This window comes from Trachinotus anak, unplaced genomic scaffold (genome assembly GCF_046630095.1).
Source record: "Trachinotus anak isolate AG129_WGS33_773 ecotype Australia unplaced genomic scaffold, CSIRO_AGI_Tana_v1 ptg000002l, whole genome shotgun sequence".
Taxonomy (NCBI): Eukaryota; Metazoa; Chordata; class Actinopteri; order Carangiformes; family Carangidae; genus Trachinotus; species Trachinotus anak.
The window spans coordinates 901,650-921,262 of record NW_027273853.1 but is presented as its reverse complement, the minus strand read 5'-3'; the positions used below and the strand labels follow the sequence as shown (position 1 = coordinate 921,262).

The 19,613-nt window shown below is 41.3% G+C and overlaps 1 long non-coding RNA gene across 3 annotated transcripts; it reads right to left on the bottom strand.

Moving 5' to 3' along the window:
- Window positions 1-461: 461 nt before the first annotated feature.
- Window positions 462-19,578, bottom strand: LOC139627671 (uncharacterized). 3 transcript variants are annotated; one of them, XR_011692608.1, is made up of 4 exons: window positions 18,680-19,578; window positions 17,338-17,403; window positions 1,207-1,765; window positions 462-1,052 (listed from the first exon to the last, which is right to left on the bottom strand). It is a non-coding gene; the product is annotated as an uncharacterized lncRNA (long non-coding RNA). The 3 variants fall into 3 exon arrangements; XR_011692607.1 differs by having other exon boundaries at window positions 18,689-19,578; XR_011692606.1 differs by having other exon boundaries at window positions 17,338-19,578.
- Window positions 19,579-19,613: the final 35 nt, after the last annotated feature.

Below are 19,613 nucleotides of genomic sequence, written 5' to 3'. Positions count from 1 at the left end.
CTAAAAAGTAATTTCAGTTGACTGACATCATCTTTTTTCTTATATTTGCAAATACGTTCTGTGCACTCATACACTTTGGCATGGAGTTAGTTCCTTCAAAGATATCCAAGCTACAACAAAAAACCCCATGATACCCATGCCCAGTCTGAAAGATGGACCTGAAAACCTTTGTTAAAACAACAGACTAAAGTTTGGAAATGTTTAATTGTTTTTTCCTCATCTCAGTAGTTTTGGTACTGTCAAGACGTGCTCAGATAATGCAAACCCTATAAAATGCTGTGCACATGTTGTACGACTCAGTGATTCTTTCATGAATTTCACAAGCCACTAATGGCAAATCCTTTTGTGGTCTCACAAAAAACAAGAAAAATGTGTGTAATTAGATGGAGACTACGTGAATAGCTTTCTTCACTGCTTAATGAATGTTCGCAGAAAGTAGTGGGCAGAGTATCACATGGCCTATGTAATAATGTTTATTTTCTTTATGACTGTTTGAGTCCAAATATAGTTTTCCTCTTCACTATATTTTCTTGTGTGAGTATATGTTTTGAAATGTATGTAGTGACTGAATGAGGCAGGCATACGCATTTATTATTATCTTTATATTCTGTTTTGTAATTAACCTGTGTATCTTTCATTTGTACATTAATGAATGGCAAAGGTGAATAACGAAGGACATTAATCCCCATTTACATCCATGTAAGTTTTCTCACAACTAACAATCATGCCCACTTCAATTTCAACATTTTTCTCAAGATTTATTTATATATTGTTTTTCATTTTTCACAGAAATATATCTCTCTAGTGAAATACTCTGAATGATTAACCAAAGAGGGTGCTCCATTACCCCCATTTGTATGATTAAAAGTCACATGTGAGAACTTACATGTTAATTTTACCATAACTTCCAACAATCTATTTGGCTGCAATGACCCCTATAGACAACACATAAAGTATGTCAGCACTGACATAATGTACATCAGTGACAATGCAAATAGAAACACCTGTAAAAGAGAATTTCCTCAACGTTTAGACACCAGAGGACTCACTAACTTGTTCAATTCAATTCAATTCAATTTTATTTGTATAGCGCCAAATCATAATATACATTATCTCAAGGCACTTTACAGGGTAAGGTCAAGACCTTACTTTGTTACAGAGAAAAACCCAACAGTTCCCACAACGAGCAAGCGCTTGGCGACATACATTGTTCATACATTACAAACATTACAAATTACTGTGTTAACCAATCAGTAAATATGCCATTTAAAGGGGGATTTATACATAATCAATACACATAAATCATCAATTAAATATATGATTAAATGCAAGTGAAGTGAAAATACAGTTTTAAAAGGAGAAATACACTGTGTGATTATTTAATAGGGATTATTTCACAACATTTACATTTTAATTTATAGGGTGGTTTTCCTTTTGCTTTTTTTCCCCTTCTGCATACCAGTCAAAATTTCTGTTTAAGCTTCACTTCTCTGTCTGCCTGGAGGGTCAGCTGACATGCATTGGGGTATTAGAATGTAGAAGAAAGGCCCCAGATAATCAGTGTGTATAAACCTGTTCTCTGTAACCGAACTTCAGGCTTTAACACAGCACCCCACAGTTTGCCTTGACAGTTGACACCTTCATTTAAGCGACAAAGGTCATGTTCCTACTCTGTTGCTGTCTTTCCACACAGTGGATCCTCCCAGTCCAGACTGGTCCTCCACTCCTGCTGCTCTGAAGGAGCCACTTCTTTACATACCAACACCTGCTGACAGAGAGAAGCACGTTAAACTAAACATGGGACTGAACTACACAGTAACACCCTCTGGTTTGAAATGAAGAAAACCTCTACCATACCTGCTTTTTTCTCAGTACAGTCCAGCAGTGAACACAGACCACCCATCTCTTCTATGGTTGTTTTGAACAGTTCAATAATCTCTTCTACAGCTGCAGTCAGCTTCTGCTTCACCAACACCCTCACAGCAGCTAATTTTCTCCATTTAATTGTCTCCATTTAACTCTGGTGTGTTACATTCTACTAGCTAACTGCAGTGGCTTCCTTAGGCTAAGCAGTCAAGTTGCTACATTATCAAGAGAAATGGTGAACAGGACATTTGCTGTCACAAAGGCCGCGTTCAGACTGCAGGCGAATCTGATTCAAATCAGATTCCTACTCAAATCCGATTTTTAGGGCTCACTGTCCACACTGTTTTTAGCAAGTGTCCAAATCGGATATGGCTTTGTTCAGACTGTGCCACATTATTGACTGACCTGACAGGTTGCTGTAGAAACGGAGCATCTGACATCATATAATTGCGACAGCGACAACAACAACAACAACAAACATGATGGAGGCAGGTCACCTCAGTATATTGGCCTTATCACTGTCCAGTAGAGGTGCAGAACATCTCAGACACACGAGACATTTGCAACGCCGCAGGAGGCTGGTAGGATTATACACAACAATGCTTCATGCTGCACTCACTGCCGGAGTTTCTGTGCAGCGACGAGTGTGGTGCCACCCGAAGAGCTGGTTCTGGCGTCGCGTAGAGTGACGTCATGGACAGTCAAAACCAATCTGAGTGTTTGGAGCTGTTCAGACTAAGATGCATCTGTCCAAATGCGATCTCAAACTACCTCCCGAAGGTGGTTTCGATCTGGTTTCCAAAAATTGGATTTCATGTGATTTGTGACTGTTCAGACTTCAAAAGAGCCATCCAGTTCCAATCTGGATGGGCTAAAAATCGGATTTTGGCTGGCAGTCTGAACAAGGCCAAAGAGGTGTTGTCCTGCCTTCTCTGTAATATGAAATGTTGTTTTGTTTTGCAAATTGTTGTTTTGTTCTGGGAAGTGTTTTGACCTTCAGGGCCACCGTACAAAACACTCAATTTGTGTAAATCATTTTCGGTACAGATGAACCTGTCTCTATATGTCAGCCCTTTGATAGACTGGTGTCCTGTCCCTGTCTGCTGGGATCGGCTCCAATAAGTTATATGAAACACAGCAGGCGGCCCTTTCCCTGCAACTTCTTCTCAGTGGTGGCAACTGCTCTTGAATAGTCTTCCGTGTTAGTGATCATGCTTTCGATCGATACTGATACCACTGCAGCTGCAATACAAGTAGCTGTACCTTAATATATCAGTATTTTGCTGTGACAGTGATTAGTAAAGGTGGACTCAATTTAATGGAATAATGGTGACAATACAATAATTATATATTACATTATATCATATCTGATCATGTAATTATTATTCATTGGTTTTCATGAAACATTATAATGTAAATAGCATATTGTGGGGGGCAACTTTCACCACTATACAGTACAACAAAATTTAAGAAGTTTAAATTTGTCTTTATTAACCCTCAAAACAAGATCTCAATAAATACAATTATGACTTTTTGACTTAAGCAGTGTTTGCTGAGCCTCTAAGTTTATTCAGCATTTAATTTTTGCCTTAGTAAAAGTAATACAAATCTTGATGAAATCTGTGATTACAGTAAAAAAAAAAAATATTCCAAAGATTTGAACTGGCATGTTTTGTTTTTATGCATTTCCGTAAGCGTTGTGGCAGGATGTGTGAAATTATCCTGAAAGATCAGCTGTATTTCTCTCTGTATGATATATAATTTTAAGTAATTTTGCCAGTTTTATTTCAGTTTTTCTCAGTCTCTACTTTGGTACAACAATCCCAGTTGAGGGGTAGTCTACATATTATGTCACTATACAGCTAGGTCTTTTTCAGTGGAACAGAGGGAATGCAAAACTCAATGCCAACACAAAAGTTGGGAGGAACTGCAAAAAACAACGTTGTTGTTAGATGTAGATGTCATCCCTGGCAAACATTTGCAAACTAAAACTTTGCAGTCTCTTTGTAACTGTTGCCATTATAGTTTCTATTATTTATTTGTTTGTTCTTTTATAAGACTAATTTTATAATTTGTAATTTTGGGTTGTATTTGTTATTTGTACATTGTTTTACTCAGAATAGGTGACAGTACCTTTATTTTGAAGGCCTAAGTTTGTAAGGAGATTCTGTAAGTAAGGTAAGGTAAGTAAAGTAAGGTATTCTGTTGCCATGGCGCCGCAGATGGCTGCCTCTGTGTTTTGGTGCGCACTTTTTTGCCTTATTTTCTTTATAAATTTAGTTTTCTGCCTTTCCGGAGCTCTTTCACCAGAGAAGAGCTCATTAACATCAAAGAAATAACTCCAGTGGATTTTTTTCCCACCTTTCTCGACTCACCTGTGGAATTATTGGACATTTTGGTCAAAGGTGCACTGACCGTTACTCTCGCAGTGAAACGCCGGAGGAGAGGAAAACGTGCCGGTGCGCTTGCGCGTCTCCGCCGGCGCTGACTTTGCACACCACTCCCAGGTATCTTTCTCTCCAACGTGCGTTCACTGCCCAACAAGCTGGATGAACTTCAGCTACTGGTGCAGAAGAACAGAGACTTTTCTTCATCTGCCGTCCTGTGCTTCACGGAGACGTGGCTGTGTGGATCGATCCGGACTCTGCCCTGGAGCTGGCCGGCTTCCAACTCTTCAGAGCGGATCGCGACACAGAGCTGTCCGGCAAAACGAAAGGTGGAGGAACCTGTTTTTATGCTAACAGTGGCTGGTGCAAAGACGTGACAGTGATCCTGCAGCACTGTTCTCCTGACCTGGAAACTTTCATCATAAACTGCAGGCCCTTCTACTCCCCCCGTGAGTTCACCTCATTCATCCTGGTCGGTGTTTACTTCCCACCACAGGCCACAGCAGATACTGTGTGTGGAGCGGACCAACCCGGACTCCTTAGTTATTGTCCTTGGTGACTTTAACAAAGGGAACCTCAGCCACGAACTGCCCAAATATAGACAGTTTGTTAATTGCCCGACCAGAGAGGGGAACATCTTATCACGCTGTCCTCCGGGCTGCACTGGGCCACTCTGACCATGTCATGGTCCACCTGATTCCCACATACAGGCAGAAACTAAAACTGTGTAAACCTGTTGTGAGGACATCAAAGCAGTGGAGCAGTGAAGCCATAGAGGATCTGCGGGCATGTTTGGACTGCACTGACTGGGAAGTGTTCAGGACTGCTTCCAACAGTCTGGATGAGTTCACAGAGGCTGTGACGTCATACATCAACTTCTGTGAGGACTGCTGTATCCCATCACGTACCAGGGTGAGTTATAACAATGACAAACCCTGGTTCACAGCTAAGCTCAGTCAGCTCAGGAGGCAAAAGGAGGAAGCTTTCAGGAGTGGGCACAGGGACAGGTTTAAAGAGTCCAAATACAGGTTTAGCAAGGCGGTGAGAGAAGCTAAACGACTGTACTCTGAGAAACTTCAGCTCCAGTTCTCAGCCAATGACTCAGCTTCTGTCTGGAAAGGGCTCAGACAGATCACTAACTACGAACCTAAACCCCCCCACTCCATTAACGACTTCCGTCTGGCCAACGATCTGAATGAGTTCTAATGCCGCTTTGAAAGACAATGGGACAGGCCTGACACCAACCCCCACGAGTCCAGCCACCACCTCCAGACCACCAGCTTCTCCTCCCCCACTTTAGCAGGGACACTGGCACCTCAACAACTAGCCACATCAGAACCCCCCTCCTCTCCTACCAAAGGAACATCTCTCTCTATCCTGGAGAGAGATGTCAACAGGCTTTTTAAGAAGCAGAACCCCCACAAAGCAGCCGGTCCTGACTCTGTCTCTCCATCATCCCTGAAGCACTGTGCTGATCAGCTGTCTCCGGTGTTCACAGACATCTTCAACACCTCACTGGAGACCTGCCACGTGCCAGCCTGCTTCAAATCCTCCACCATCATCCCTGTCCCCAAAAAACCAAGGCCCACAGGACTAAATGACTACAGACCCATTGCCCTGACCTCTGTGGTCATGAAATCATTTGAGCGCCTTTTCCTGTCCCACCTCAAATCCATCACTGACCCACTCCTGGACCCCCTGCAGTTCAACCTGCCAAGGACAATGATGGTGAACTTCTACACCTCCATCATTGAGTCCATCCTCACCTCCTCCATCACCATCTGGTACGCTGCTGCCACGGAGAGGGACAATAACAGACTGCAGCGTATCATCCACTCTGCTGAGAAGGTGATTGGCTGCAATCTACCATCCCTCCAGGACCTGTACGCCTCAAGGACTCTGAGGCGTGCAGGGAAGATTGTAGCTGACTCCTCCCACCCTGGACACAAACTCTTTGAGTCACTCCCCTCTGGCAGGAGGCTGCGGTCCTTCAGGACCAAAACCTCTCGCCACAAAAACAGCTTCTTCCTGTCTGCTATCAGCCTTATCAACAAGGCTAGAGAGCCCCACTGTTGCTGATCCCCCCTGATCCCCAATTGCACCAATCACCAGCACAAATTCCTTGTATGTGGAAACATACTTGGCAATAAAACCGATTCTGATTCTGAAGACAATTCTCATGAGTAAGACTCAAAAAAAAGAAAAAGGACATCAAAAGCAAGCAGCAAGCATGGACATTAAGACTGTCAAACAGATGTTAGTATGAAGACTCCCAATAAGAACACTAAGAATTATTCCCTCCTTTGTGGCATGCAGCCAACAAGTTATTTTTCTTTGTTTTATTTTACTTTGGTAAAATGCCATATTACATGCCATGCATGCTAATGTTTGTATCAAGCTAATAAGCTTGTTCTATGTTTAGTTTTCACGGTAGATTGGTGAGAAGATGCCAAATACACCAGTTACAAGAAAACCACTTGTGTCTGTCTGTGCTTTGGGGGAATTATACTCTTGTAGAATTTGCTTTTTTGTTTATGAAGAAAGAGAAGAAAAAGGACCACAAGCAAAGTGATGAGGTAGGTGATACAAAATTAAGCACAGTGGAGTCTTGTTTCCCACAGCTGTCCTTTGTCTCTACAGAACAATCAATATACATTGTGGTAACATTAGGAACACCCCATCGGCATTTCAGTCAGAATCAAAATTAGGTTTATTGACAAGTAGGTTTTGGAATTTGCTTTGGAGTTTTGGTGTTTAACAAGAGACACAGTAAGAGCAGGGGCAGATCTAGAAGTTGACAAGATTAGGGGGCTAAGCCCAGAGCACCCAGAGCCAGGGCCATTTTTTTTTTTTATATATATATATTTTTGGAAACATGCACAGAATTAAATTTTACTGCAATGTATGATTACTGCAAAGGTTAATAGTAGTAGTATTAGTGATTTATTTCAGTCCTTATTTATAATTTTACAAACACAATGCACATAGAAACAAATAAATAACAATAAAGTATTAAATTATAAGGCATCACACTGTAACACTGCCTCAGCTGAAATGTCTGTAGAAATTTCACTCTTAACAATTCACTCACAAACTCACTCACTCACTCACTCACAGCTGGTTGAAGTCACTGTTCAGAATGATCACGATTCCCTCTATAATCCAAAAGACAAACTCATATCTACTGAAAGAAGAAAAGATAAAATTGAAAAGTAGTAAGATTTTTGGTCATGAACTTAAGATGTAAAAAAGTTGAAATGCATATCATATTCATTTATCTGTTTCTGACACCTCTGCTCTCCTTTACTCTTCTGTTCTTCATTCCTTTCTGTCGTTTCTTTTTTCTCTCCTCTCTCCTTCTTATTTCTTTCTCACTCCCCTCATCATCTCGGTCCTCCTCCTTTGCCGCTTCACAGTCCACAGGTTTCCCCCAGTTCTTTCCTCTTCACTCTCTGAAACATTTCCCTCTGGAGTAATTTTCATACTTTTCTCATTTCCTTGTCTCTCGTATACGTACGGTATGTCTTCTCTGCATCTTTGCCCTCCTATTGTTGTCTGGGTCAAGGAGTTTTCTTTTTCTATTTCTGTGGCAGCAACATAAGGCTGTGCTGACATGGTTTCAATTGAGCAAACCTGTCAATAATCTTATCAGGGTTAATGGCATCCAGATTGTCTTTTTCGGTTGACATGATGGCCAGGTTGTTGAGCCTGTCTTGGCCCATGGTGTTTCTTAACCAAGTGTGAAGATGGCACAAAGTGCTGAATGAGTGTACACAGCTACATCTGCTGACTGGAATCATCAGGGTCACTCAGAAGACAGCCTTCAGGGTGGGAAACGTGGCAGTGTCAGGGACTGTCTCTTTCTCCATCTTTCTCTTTTTTTTAAATATTTTTTTTATTGGAGACCAGCATTTCACAAGTATCAATACAAGATACAGAGTTATTCCACAGCTGTTTTCCACCCTTTTCTTTACAAGGAAGATTAGAACAAAGAACCAGAAAAAGAAGAACATCCCCCAAGAACAATGAGGGAGAGGAAAAAATATAAAAATAAGAAAAAATTAAATAAAAGTAAACAAATAAGTAAAAATAAATACAAAAAGAATTAATTAGTAGATGAAGATAAATACATACATAAATAGAAATAAGAAGAAAAGAAATAAAAGAAATAAACTAAGATATATAACAAATATAAGGAAGGTGAAAGAGACAGATTAATAATAATAGAACAAAAAATAAATAAATAAGTAAAGGATGCTCAGTGTGCTCACTAAGAAATTAGATAAAAATAAAAAATTGGATGCATCAAATCGATTCAGTTGGGTTAGAGAGGTGAGGGTGTTAACATATGTGATGAGAGGTTGCCATCTTTTATAAAAGTTGGCAGCTGAGCCTCTTAGGGAATATTTAACTTTTTCCAAAGACAGAAAAGACATTAACCCTTTAACACCTGAGCCTCAAAATGGCCGCCCGGAGTCCTTTGCTTATTTTGACCATAAAAAGGTCAGAAAATGTCCTGTGAGTTAGTGCTTTTGTCCATGTCTCCAGAATACTTGGAACTTTCAATATCTGGCAGTTATTTTCAATTTACTGCATGGTCTAACACTGCAATAAGAGTTTAAATGAAGGGACGACACACAGAGGGAATTTGATTTTAGAGTTTTAATAAAGAACAAAAACTGAAACTGTACATGAACAACAGGTTTTCTGAAATATGAAAAGTATAGCACTATTTACAATATAATATGTGAACTTACAATAAACCTGTAGTGCATAACACACCATGAGAAAATCAAACTATATACAGGGGTTGTTTCCCCACACAGGGCAGTTGCTCCTCTGGCTGCGGACTCAAACACCTTGGTGGTGCTGCCAGCAGCAGCTCCTCTCTGGCTGCAGACACAGGGCACATCACAGTCCTGACACCTCCAGGGAGTGCTCCTGTTAGGGAGCCTGCAGCGCCGTCGCCCCATGTGGGCTCTGTCACACTGTGTGGGGCCCATACTGAGAGGGGGTGGACACCTGGGGTGTGTTTGGGTTGAACCTCGGTGGCTGAGGGCCTCATCATCAGGCTCTGCCTCGGTCCTCCCCCTTTGATGATGTGGTGAGCGGCTCCGGTCACAACACCGTCACCGGAGCCTCCAGCATCCCCACGGCCGCTCCCTCTGTGGCCCTGAATGTGACCTCTGAGGGACGGACAGACAGATATAACTTTATTCATCCCCGTGACTAAAACAGTCACCACGCAATACAAACGTCGATTTACACATACAATAACGTCAGGAAAGTAAAAACTAGATAGAGAGAAGTTAGAGAGAGCTTCATTCACTCAGGAATTCAGCTCGTCTAACATTACCTTTCTTCGCCAGAAGTTGCTCCTTCGTCCTCAAACCCATCTGTGACCGTCCACAGTAATGTGCTGTATTGCTCCACTCTGTGTCTCTGTATTCGGGGCACTTTCCCGGTGTCACGGCAGCAGCGGGAGTGAAATTACTGTAAAGCGCAAGGCCTTCGCTTTCAGAGACCGTTGGAATTTTTCCGATCGCTCAAACCGTTACAGTGTTATGGTAATCCGAAGTGCGCCTGCGCAAATGTGTCGCCGACGACACGTTCGGTGTTAAAGGGTTAAATCACTTAAACAAGAAGTAACAGGGGGAGCATTTGGGCTTTTCCAATGTAATAGTATACATCTGCGGGCTATGAGTGAGGCAAAAGCAACAACATCAGAGTTTTTCTTAGTGAGATTAGTTGGAGTACGAGGTACCCCAAAGATAGATATCAGTGGGCAGGGTTCTAACATGATATTGAGGGCTTTGCTTAACGATTTAAAAAAAACAAGACCAATAATTGATTAATTTGGGACAAGAAAAAAACATATGAACATGGTCTGCTGGAGATAAACCACATCTATCACAGATATCATTTGTGCCTGGAAATAGCTTACTGAGTCTGTTTTTTGTGAAATGAATTTTATGGAGAACCTTGAATTGGATTAAACTAAGACGGGCACAAGAACATGTGGAATTAACCCTGAACAGTGCCTCTCTCCACCACTCATCTGTCAACTCAAAGCCAAGCTCCCTTTCCCAACTATCCCTGACCCTCCCAGGGGAAGACATATTCGAAGATGATATGAGGTCAAATAATACTGAAATCTTACTACGAGCCTTTGGAAGAGAGAGTACCTCAGTGATAAGAGATCCTGTTGGAGCTCGAGGGAAAGATGTAAAGTGTGTGCGAGCATACCTCCGTGCTTGGAAGTATCGAAACATATGAGATTGGGGTAAATTATATTTAACACGGAGATCATTAAATGTAACAAATAAGCCCTCTGAATATAAATCTGAAAAATGAACCAGACCTCTCTCTCTCTCTCCACAAAGTGAAGGCTGTGTCTGTATTGGAGGGGGGGAAGAAATGGTTGTTGCAAATCGGACTTAATGGGATGGGTGTTGAAAGTTTGAAGTGTTGCCTGAATTGTTTCCAAATTTTCAAAGAGGAAAGTACAATTGGGTTTTTAATGTAACTAGGACAACGAGAAGCTAGAGGGGCACAAACCAAAGCTGCCAGAGATGAGGGATGGCAAGAAGCATCTTCCATTATACACCTGTCCAAGTTGGGAGAATTACACCAGGCATGGATTTTTTGAAGATTGGCAGCCCAATAGTAAAATAATAAGTTAGGCAGTGCAAGGCCCCCAGCTGATTTGCTTCTTTGGAGTGTTGTTCGATGTGCTCTTGGGTTCTTACCAGTCCAAATAAATTTTGAGATCATTTTGTCTAACATTTGTATAAATGATTTGGATAAAAAAATTGGAAGACACTGGAGAAGAAACAAAAATCTCGGAAGAATATTCATTTTAATAGAATTAATTCTGCCTATCAAAGAGAGAGGGAGAGAGTCCCAGTGCGCCAGATCAGTCTTAATTTCCATAACCAACTTTGAAAAATTATTTTTGTATAGTAAGGGGAGGGAATAAGAAATATTGATACCTAAATATCGAAAGCTATTATGAGCTAATCGAAATGGTAGTGCATCTGATGGGATCTGTTTAGCTGCTATGTTTACCGGAAAGCACTCACTTTTACTGATGTTTAATTTATAACCTGAGAATGATCCGAAAGTTGTCAAGACATAAATATTATTTAATTGTAAAATATTATCTACACAGCTAACTGGGTCCGTGACATATAGCAACAGGTCATCAGCATAGAGAGATACTCGATGTTCCAGACCAGTTCTAAAATACCAGTAAAACATGAAGAAGATTTGAGAGCAATGGAAAGAGGCTCTATTGCTATGGCAAAAAGCAGGGGAGACATTGGGCAACCTTGGCGGGTCCCTCTTGATAGAGGGAAATATTCAGACCTTTGAAAGTTAGTTCTCACACAAGCAGAAGGGGCAGCGTATAAAAGTTGTATCCAAGAAACGAATTTAGACCCAAAGCCAAATTTCCCCAAAACAGAAAACAAGTAATCCCATTCAACCCGATCGAAGGCTTTCTCCGCATCTAAAGATATGACCATTTCAGCAGTTTGGGACATGTTAGGAGATAACACAATATTTAAAAGTCCTCTAATGTTAGATGAAAGTTGACGACCTCTAACAAACCCTGTTTGATCTAAGGAAATTATATCTGGTAGACAAGGATCCAAACGGCATGCTAGTACTTTGGCTAGAAGTTTTACGTCCGAATTTAATAAACTTATCGGTCTCCAGCTGCTACATTCATCTAGGTTCTTGTCTTTTTTGGGAATGAGTGAAATTGAAGCCTGATTTAAAGTTTGAGGTAGAGAGCCCTGCTTCAGTGAATTGTTAAACATGTCTAATAACAAAGGAGCAAGTTGGTGGGAAAACTTTTTATAAAAGTCAACCAGAAAACCATCCGGCCCCGGAGCTTTGTTATTTTGCATTAATTTGAGACAAGAAATTAATTCTTCCAACTGTATAGGTTTTTCCAACTCCTCTTTAATATGAGGATCTATAGTAGGTATATCTATGTTATCCAAAAAATTATCCATTGTGGTCTTATTTGGAGGAGGTTCAGACTGATACAGGTTAGAATAATAGGAAGCGAAGGTGGAGTTTATTTCAACTGGGTTGGTAGTTAGGGAGTGAGAGGAGTAAATTTGTGATAGGAAATTTGAGGCTGACTGACGTTTAAGTTGGAGGGTGAGGAGACGACTGGCTTTATCACCATATTCATAATATGTCCCGTTGGTCCGTCTTAAAAGGTACTCTGCTTTATCTGTAGAGAGAAGGTCATAATCAGATTGTAATTTGACCCTTTTAGCATACAGTTCTGGACTGGGAGAGCTTGAGTATTCTCTATCAATGCTGAGAATTGCATCAATAAGCTCCTGCTGTTTTTGTTTATTTTTCCTTGCCAGATGTGTGCTGTATGAGATAATGACTGCTTTTAATGTTTCCCATAACAGAGAGGGTGATGTGGACTCAGTCTTGTTATTCTCAAGGAAAACACTAATTTTTATTGAAATATAATCACAGAACTCATCTTTAGCTAGCAATCCTGTATTAAACCTCCATTGTTTTGTGGTGTTAGGTGAGAGTGCTAAATCTAAAATGTGAGCAGCGTGATCAGAAATAACGATAGCAGAGTATTCAGTGGATTTCACAGCAGGTAGAAGAGCCCTGTCTATAAAAAAAATAGTCGATGCGTGAATAAGTTTGGTGTACTTTGGAGAAATAAGAAAATTCTTTTGAGGATGGGTGGAGCAAGCGCCAAGCATCTATGCAGCCCAATTGACTCATAATGGATGATAACGTCTTCGACATGGCAGAGGGTATAAGTACTTTTGGGTGGGATCGGTCAAGTTTGGGGTCTATTACTAGGTTCAGGTCTCCCCCTAGAATGAGACGATGAGTATCCAAGTTGGGAATTTTTGAAAAAAGAGAAGTCATAAAATTTGGGTTGTCCCAATTAGGGGCATAAACATTAACCAATACAACTAAAGTTTGATATAATGTGCCACTCACTATAACATAACGCCCATGGGGGTCAGATATAATCTGATCAGGGGAGAACTGGATACGTTTGTTAATAAGAATAGCAGCACCCCTGGATTTACTATTGAAGGCTGAATGGAATATTTGCCCAACCCATGGTTTGCGCATTCTGCAATGATCATTTATACGCAAATGGGTCTCTTGAAGGAAAGCAATGTCAGTGTTAAGACCCTTGAGGTGTGAAAACACTTTGGATCGCTTTATTGGGCCCCCAAGTCCACGAACATTCCAACTTACAAACCGAATACTAGACCCACTCGGTCCTCTCTGGGAGATACTTGGGTTAACCATTACTCACTTGCGAATGATAAAATGCATAAATGTTAATAAGAATGGTAGGAAATAAATGGGCATCCTGGTTAAGAACCAAATGAGCATTACAGTAGCATCCAGATAAAGTTGACTTTAAGACAGAAACACAAAAAACCTCCCAGTAAATAAAGAAAAAACACACATTTCTCCAAAAACACATTGGCCAGTATTTAGACAAGTTGCTTCCTAAGCTCGTCATAACAGAACAAGACGAGTCGCAGGACTGGAGTATACACAACCGGTTTACCATGCAGTAGATTCTGCCTCCTGATGAACCAAAATATACGTCATATGAAACTTTGTAACAGTTACTTATGAAAACAAACTGAAGTGAAAGACAGGAAAAAGAAGGACCGGTATTTGTACTAGACTGGGCATATAATCCTCCAGCTAAAGTGTGCAGGTAAAGATAAGATAAATTACCTCTTTAAAATATCTGAGTGAATAAAAGAGAGAGAAAATAAAAATAAAAAATACACTAAAATAAGTAGTTTCAGGCCATAGACTGGTGGCTTCAAACCGTTGGCCTATATAAAGTAAAGTAAAGAGAGCTATGGATTTTATGTCTGGTATGGTATTTATATCTTGACATTCTGTATTTTTATTTCTATTCTGTCTACCTCAGTATTCCATTCTATTGTATTTTTGTATTCTAATACACCGGACTGCTGTAACAACCTAATTTCCCTTCGGGGATGAATAAAGTCATCTATCTATCTATTTTAATATCCACACGTCAGGAAATTATAGTGTTTCCTAGACCAAAAAAAAAAAAAAAAAAAGCCACATGTGGAGTAAAGCAAAAGCAAGTCACAGCTGGCCATGCTACTTAAACACTGTCCACATTCAGCTGGAGATGAGGTGGAGTAATATGTGGTACTACTGCTCATAGCGTCCATTTTAACAGTGTAGTCGCACCTTACCTTGAGAGAGTTTAGCAAAAAGTAAAATAAAGATAATGGTCCCAAAAGAAGTCACATACATCGGTGATCGCTCCGCTCGCTCTCTCCCTCTTTCATGAGTCGCATATGTGTTGCTCGCAGAACAAAGATGTGGGTCACACCGTTGAAGGTGACGCGCAGCCGTGCGGGGTAGATCATTCCAAATCGTATCTCTTTCTTAAAAAGCAAGGATTTCACCTGGTTGAAAGCAGCTCGCCTTTTCGCCACGGCAGCGCTGAAGTCCTCATAGAACTTGATGTTATGACCCTGATAAGTCGTACTGCAGTGTGCCTTTGCCCATAGTAAGACTCTCTCTTCTGTCACCGAGGTTAGCTTGGAGCGTAGCTCCACTACTTCTTTCTCTAGGCTAGTGATGTTATCCGAATGAGTCGAGAGGGCCGTTTCCATCTCCGAGATTGTAGAGGTGTGTTTAGCCATGGTGATGGTAATGGACTCAAGAGCTGAATTAATCGGGGCGAGGGCCATGTTCAGAGAGGCGGTGAGCTCCGCAGTGGTGCTTTTCCTGGATTTTTCCAGTTCGATGATGAACGTTTCCAAAGTGAGGGGGGGAGGCCCTGATGCCATGTTGCTAGCTTCCCAACCAGAGAAGGGGAGAGTCTGTTGTTGTGCCTGGTTTTTCCGAGTTTGTTTGCTCATTCTTGTGTAGGTTCAGCGCGACGTTAATTAGAACAGGTAGTTACGCTGAAAATAAACTTGAAACAATGACGAAATTAATAAAATTTCCCGAAATTATATGGAGGTGTGCCCCGCACATCTGTCCTCTACATCGTCAAACCGGAAGTCCCCTCCATCTTTCTCTTGATGAAACTTGATGAAGCCACCAGGAGTTCTTCTGGTTTCACTGAATCTTATAATGGGTAGCAAGGCTTTTGAAGGCTTCTTCAGAGAGAAAGGTCTGTGCAGTTGGGTTGCAGGCTTGAATACCTGACATAAGCTTTTCTCCCACACCTGAAAAATGATGGGTGAGCTCCTCTACCAATCTGTCCAGGCAAGGATAAAAAAGCTGACATCTGAAATCATCTGAGGTGGTCAGATTGGAGGTTGACCCACAGGTGGACTCCACCACAAAACCATCAAATCTTTTTTGTTTCAGCCTGGGAAGAACAGGGAGCTGGTTGTCATTGTCAGATAGACTCCAGTTTGTTCATGTTAATGATGACTCTTCTATCATCACTTAAGTCAGTCATGGAGTTCCGCAAGGTTCTGTACTAGGACCAATACTTTTCACTCTATATATGCTTCCTCTAGGAAACATTATTAGGAGGCACCAGATAAATTTCCATTGTTACGCAAATGACACCCAGCTGTACTTATACTTGAAGCCAAGTGAGACTAACCAGGTAGCCAAGCTTCAGGTCTGTCTTAAGGACATAAAAACCTGGATGACCAGTAATTTCTTACTCTTAAATTCAGAGAAAACTGAAGTTATTGTAATTGCCCCCCCCCCTTCTCCTTCTAAACCCAACCGGTCAAGGCAGACGGCCGCCCACCCTGAGCCTGGTTCTGTTGGAGGACTTTTTCCTCCCCCCTGTTGCCAAGCACCTGCGCTTTGTGGGAACTGTTGGGTTTTTCTCTATAACAAAGTAAGGTCTTGACCTTACCCTGTAAAGTGCCTTGAGATAATGTACATTATGATTTGGCGCTATACAAATAAAACTGAATTGAATTGAACTGAATTTGACTCACATAAGGCCTTGGCCCTCTTGAACACATCTTCACCACCAGAGTCTGTGCTAAGGTCTGTCAATGTTTTAAGGACTGCTGTCTTGTATTAAACTGCTTTGCCCAAGTCCAAACTTTCCCCCTGCAGGTACTGGTGTAGCCCTTCACTTATGCCAAATATACCCCAGCATCCAGCACACAGACCACAAGCTGCTCTGTGCGTCTGTCTCTGGCTTCATCTGACATCACAGAGTACATTTTTGAAATCCTCATTTGCTGGATTATGCTTTCTGTGATTTCTTGTGAGATGCTGGTTATCAACAATTCATCATTGTTTTGGGAGCAATGAGAGATGTAGGTGGCATTGGAAGGGGTAGTATATTTTTGCAAAAATTGATCAAATTGTTTGAGAAGCTGTGTACACTCGATAAAGTTGCCTGGATTCCGGCTAGACTCCTGCTCATCATGTCCCTGGGATAGGATGCCTTGCTTTCCTCAAAAGGTGGTTACTGCCACAATGCGGTGAAGGTATTGGCGCCTCTCTGAAATCTCTGCTGTGCTAGCAATTTTCAGCTGCTCAATTACACCCTCTTGAGTTTTTGTGCTTTTAAAGCTCTGCCAGCATGTCATGGTGGACCTGTGGAGGGCACTTTTCTCATGCTCTTGGAAGGTTTCCAAAGCCTTCTTCCAATTTTAAAACCCAGATTCACTGAGGAGGGCATCTTTATTGTTCCGAATGTTCTGCCTTCCATATAGGCGACACGAAAAGCAGAATGTGGAGTTTCTGGATACGGAATACTCCAGCCATTTAAACTGCTGAAACCAGTTCTTGTTAAATGCTCTTTGCTGAGCTCCAAACTGGCTGAGGGGGTATTGTGGAAGATACACCTGCTTTGGGCCACTTTCTGGAGTCCCTAGATCAGCAACTGCACTTAAATCTGATGTTCCTTGCTGTGATGCCTGTTCCTCCACTTTCCTTGTTGACTCATCTGTGTGACAAACACCCCACACCTCAGTCAAATCAATAAACATTAGCTAGCCAGCCAGCAATTCATATAAGGCTAATGACCTCACCAATTCACTGCTACAAGCACAAGTGTTACAGCTGCAGATTCACAAACCTGAAACATCTGTCTGAGGTTCACTGGCCGATGCTGCTGAACCACTTTCTCTGGATGCTGGCTGATCTGTGTGATACAAAAAACACAAGTCACCTCACAACTCAAACACACTCAAATCAGCTAATATTAGCTATCTAGCCAGCAATCAATATTAGGCACTTCTATCACTACCAAAACTACCATTTCTATTATTATTTTATTGGCACTTTGTACTATTCAGTCTTGTTGCTGCAAGAATTCTACCCCCTTATACTTCATACTATAAAATGGGAATGTAACCAGGGCTTGACATTAACTTTTTTGCATATCAGCTACCATGGCTAGTGGTTTTCCAAAGTTACTAGGCACTCATTATTTTCACTAGCCACAAATTTGTTGTTGGGAATTCACATTTAATTTGATTTAAGTTGACTATGATGTGCTACAGTTGACTCTAAGAACTTAATTTACAACCCTTTTTAATGTAAGTGACCACTGTAAAGACCCAGATTAAGACTACATAAAAAGTATATGACAAAATACCAGAAATTAAGTACTCAGCTCTGATAAGGTAAAGCTTCTTTTGCATGAAAACATGCAACTGATTGAGACAGACATAAAAACGGTGTGTTATTAGTTATTATTAGTTGTTATTAGTAACCTCGGCAGACCCCACTCCTCAGAACTAGAAACCAAAAAAAATTAAAGAAAAAAATATTTATGTTATTTACCTAATTTAGATGCACTCAATTAATTTCAGCTCAGTGTGTGAGTTTATCTCGTTTTGTTGTCATTTACGGTCGCGTTTCTCTCATGGATGTATAATACATCCATGGTTTCTCTCCTCTCCTCTTGTTTGACGTATGTCTAGCCCCTTCACGAGCACACACACACACACACACACATTTTCTCTCTCTCGCGGACCTGCGGAGACAGGCAGACAACCCGTTGCGTTAAGCGCAATTTAAGCTCCTAAAAGCGCTATAAATCTCTATAGAATCATTGATGGACAGATCTCGACCCCAAACGTCTGAAAGTCAGGACAAAATATCAGTGTTCTTTTTATTCAAACGCACGCAGGCTCTGTTGCTGCTGCTGCGGGCAACAATGTGTGTCAGTGCTCATGGGAGTTGTAGTATCGTAGTGTCACGGGTGCAATGGGTTTATTAGTTCAGTTATATACACACACAGAATATGCCACCCACCAAAGTGGCTAGTAAGAGCGACTGTGCTACACGCCACTGCCGAATTCCATGCGGGTGGGCGGGTGCTAATATCAAGCCCTGGATGTAACAATAAAGAATCTTGAATAACTTAAGCTATAATTATCTTGCTATCTAAGTACAGCTGCAGATTTACAGACCTGTCTCACCTTTCTATGGTTCACTCTTTATGAAAAATGTTATGTCCATCTTGTTATTAACCACACCAGGTTGCTCACGGACTGAATAAAACAAATGTTCCACTTCTTTTACTTTTCGGTAGGACCGGCAGGCTTGATGCCCGCTGGCGTGGTGCTGCCCCTCACTGTCAGGAGTGGTTCTGCATAACGACACAGAAATGGCTTCGCAGTCCGCACAGAGGAGACACCGTCCAGTCAAAGAGAATGACTCAAAGTTGGACGTTATTTTTAAAAGCAGATGACTACCTGTGCCCTGTATGTATTGTAGCCTATATGATTTTGTCTTTGATGAAGTGTTAAACAGAGCGCAATGTTTATTAATTTTATTTACTTATTGATTGATTTTTAATAGATCCGGGGCTTTTGAGAAAACATTCAGTTCTGCAGCCCCAGAAGCCGGTCCCTGTGCTGCCTCTGAGTAGCAGTAAGATAAAACAAAGGGAGTACTGCAACGGTTCCCCTTTTACAAGAATGTCATTAAATGCAACACATTTATTTTGTGGCACGTTCACTATTGTATTGTGTGATGCTGCTGTGATAATGCTGCCATCCCCTGAAGGTTTCACAAAATTGATCTTTAGAGAAACTCCAGGAAAGGTTACCTGAAGGTTCTGCAAAAATAACTTTTAGAGAACATTCCCTGAAGGTCACTGTAATCCTTGTGCAGTTTTTTAGGAAACAATATGGTGAGGTTTAAATATCCATACCCTTTCTGACTCATTCAGACAATTCAGAACCGTCGTATTGGATTAAGATGAATATTAGAATGCATTTTTGCAATGAAACAGGACTGTGGAGTTTGTTCACAGGCTGTCTCTGTGGGACCAATATGGAGAGGATGGATAATTATACCAACCAGTCTTTCAGTGTACACACAGGAAATATGGATGTGTGC